The 3531-nt window shown below is 48.2% G+C and overlaps 1 pseudogene; it reads right to left on the minus strand.

Moving 5' to 3' along the window:
- Window positions 1-367: 367 nt before the first annotated feature.
- LOC123490715 lies at window positions 368-3516 on the minus strand (annotated as a pseudogene).
- Between the last annotated feature and the right edge of the window lie 15 nt (window positions 3517-3531).

A 3531-nucleotide genomic window follows, 5' to 3' on the forward strand; every position in this document is an offset into this window, starting at 1 on the left:
TTGGAGTCAATATTGGCCAGCATCCCTGTGGAACGCTTTCAACACCTTGTAGAGTCCATGCCCCGACGAATTGAGGCTGTTCTGAGGGCAAAAGGGAGGGTGCAACTCGATATTAGGAAGGTGTCCTTCATGTTTTGTACACTCAGTGTGCTCTGCTGTTCTATCGCGTGTGTGATGATGTTCAATGATATCTGAAGGAAAAAAACAGTGTTCGTTGTTTTAAGTAACTTCTTTGTTACGGACGTGGCAGTTTCACCGCTACGGATTCCAGCTTTAAGAGTTATAATAATCCAGCAATCTTTCAAATATCATAAATAGTTTGTTTCTAGAATCAAGTGCAAAGGAACGTCAGATCCATTGAGAAAGCTTACAGCAATACACCACCCTGTGTATTGGCATAACAGTATGGAAAAACAGGTTTAGCAGGACATTCACACACCATTTGCCATTTTGCAGAGAACTGTCTTTTTACTATTCAAAGTGATATGGATTTTCCCCCCCAAATCGTAGTTGATTTTCACATATTACTGTTATTGTGACAAATTACATTTCTTGCAAATGAAGGACCTCGCTTGCAATAGTGCCTGTATAGTACATTCAGTAGTAGTACATTTCTATTAATGATACTACATTTGCCGAACACTGTCTTGAAAAGTGTACATGAATGGTTGCTCATGTAAAAAATACTTTGGAATGCTTGGGTTATATCAGCTGATTCTATTGAAGCTGGAACTAGGAAACTCGAAAATGTTCGACTTGCTAACTGGTTAAACGCGGCACGTGTATAACTACAACTAGTTAGCAAGTCATACATTTCAGAGTTCTGACTAGCACGTGAATGCAGCATTGCTACCGAACCTCAAGCATTTTGTGAATTCCACAAAAACCAAAATAAAGCACTTAGAACACATCAAACACATTTCTCAAATACCCATTGGATGCATGCCAAATGGCAGCCTATTCCCTATATAGTACACTACTTTTGACCAGGGCCCATAGGTCTCTGGTCAAAAATAGTGCACTATGTAGAGAATAGGGTGTAATGTGGGATGCTGTAGATGTCTCACTGACAGTCCAATTCCGGATCGCTGAGCCAGGCCCAGATTTTGATCATCTCCTGCGGCGTCCTGCTGTGCACGAGCATTAAGCTCTTATACGCGCACGGGTTGCCCCTGTATTTCTCATCAATGTCAAAAGTCCTGAAGCCCTTGTGCTTCTCCGGGACCAAGCCCAGCTTCTGGAGACACATCCCTGTGTAGACATCATCAATAGGATACAGCGCCACCTGCTGGGAGATGTTGTGCAACTGCAGTGCCAGTTGCCCAGAGTACAGGAACCCTCCTCCCCCAGCGTAGGGCGGGTAGGGCCCCTCGAACACACTCTCTGGGATGAAGTACTTGAGCTTCCGGTCGCGGTGCGGGCCGGCGTTGGTGATTACGTCCCCTATGAACAGATCCATGGCCCTGATCTCTGGAAGTTTGTGGAGGAAGTCTAAGATCCTCCAGGTGTTGACGAAGACGTCGTCATCGCCCTTAAAGACAAAGTGGGCGTCGGGGCAACGCTGGCTGAACCAGTCCAGGAAGAGCACCTCTTTGAGGGTGAGGTTGAAGAAGGAGTCTCGGTAGTCCCACTGGAGGAGGTCCCCGTAAAGTCTGGCCTCATGTTTGAGCATCCCAGACAGCTTGGGGAAGTGGTCGACCGCCGCAGCATTGCCAAGGAGGAAGACCGTGGCTACAGTCCGATTGGCCAGAACGCCCACCCGCCCCCACGACTCCCGGATGGCCTGCCGCCGGTCGAAGTGGGGCGCCAGGGACTTGACGGCCAAAAGGAGGTAGGGTTTGCTCTCGCACACGCGTGGCTGGTCGATGATCATCGGATACGAGCGGCAGCGCATGTGGCAGAAGTCCCTGGAAGCGCGGTGGCAGGGAGTTGTAGTCCCTTCACCTGGGTGGTAACACTGTAGTCCGGTTGGCAGGGGGTCCGGGGGGCCTGGTGTCGTTGAGCCAATCAGGTAGCTCCAGGAGGGAGTCATTGGTCAAACCCGACATGAGGATGGGGTTATAGATGTAGTCCAGCCTCTGCTGCTCCTTATTCCAGAAGATGTCACTGGTCATCTGCTTCCTCCAGAACCTCTTGGAGGGAATGCGCAGCTTCCGCTGGTCCCCCTTGTCCTGGCCTAGGTTCCGAGACACGCCCACTAGGATGAAGACGAAGACGTTGAGCATCATCATCACACACAGCACCCTGGTTTTCTTCCGGCAACCGTGCATCTTGGCTCTCCGCAGTCTCCGGACCTGGACAGGAAGTAGTAGAGACAAACAGGAAGTGACCAAACCCAGAAGTTACAGAACTACAATGTACAGAGTATGAAGCGACAATAACGAGATCGGCAGACTTACAACAAACCAAGGAGGCATGGGCCCATTCAGAAACATAGTGAAAGGTAGTTATGGGTCGCAGCTGGTGGCCTAAGGTTTTGAGGCAGTAGACTTAAGGAGAAATGTTTGAAGGTAAGCAGGTTAGAGGGCCTTCTTGGTCAGTGCGTTGTTTGTGTCCGAGCTGGACCCAGCAGCAGCCACATACCAGCCTGCTTTTCTTCCCCTAATCCTCGAGGAATGACCTGTGCACATTTTTCTTTATCCCTTCTTTATTTCCTTCTCTTCCTCCCTCTCTTTCTACAATGCCGAGACTAGCATCATCATGCGGTCCCAATTCGAGGAGCTCTCCTCATGACATCAATTACGGGTGGCAGTGTGTCAGTGTAATCTCAGGCTAAACTGGCCTCCCCACACAAAAGAGCCACACATTTCCATGTGCATCATTAATTTCACTGAGAGCTTTCTTGCGCCTCGGGGCACTGGCATGTAAGGAATCTCTATGGTTGTGCAATGTTAACCAAGTGTAAAATTAGCTACATGGGTCTAACAAAACAAACAGAGCCTTGGATAGAAGCAGCAAATGCTGTGATTAATCATAAAAATGATAACACGTATCGTTATATATTTCCAATTTGGAAGTGAGAGTGAACATTCAACTGTGTTTCAAGCACCATGATCCAACCCACTGAGCCATTGTAACCACTGTTAGTTCCTCCCGCTGTATCAAATGATATCTAGCATATTACCTGTGAGTAGCAGGAAATTACTGGTCAGGCTGTTCCTGTGGTCCCGACCCAGACCTTCTTAGCCCATGTGGGTCTCCTGCATGGGAGAAGGGCCCAGAAAGGGGAACTGGAACAGGACTGGTGTTCCTGCAGCAGCCACCTGGAAACAAACCACAAAAAACACACAAACACAAGCACACAGCATGTCAACAACACTGCTGTTTTTCTTCCGGAAGGGCAGGCTTTTTCTCAAGGGGTTATTATAGGGCTTGCGCAAACCAAATTGCAATTAGACATGCTTAGCTAAGCTCTACCCTATCCCTCCAAAAAGACCACACACACAAATAACTACAAATCCCTCCAAAGAACCTGGTTACAACAGAGGTGGTGTTGTAGTTACTAGAGGTATTGTTGTAGTCAACGACTAT

The sequence above is a fragment of the Coregonus clupeaformis genome, unplaced genomic scaffold, assembly GCF_020615455.1.
Source record: "Coregonus clupeaformis isolate EN_2021a unplaced genomic scaffold, ASM2061545v1 scaf4518, whole genome shotgun sequence".
Lineage (NCBI taxonomy): Eukaryota > Metazoa > Chordata > Actinopteri > Salmoniformes > Salmonidae > Coregonus > Coregonus clupeaformis.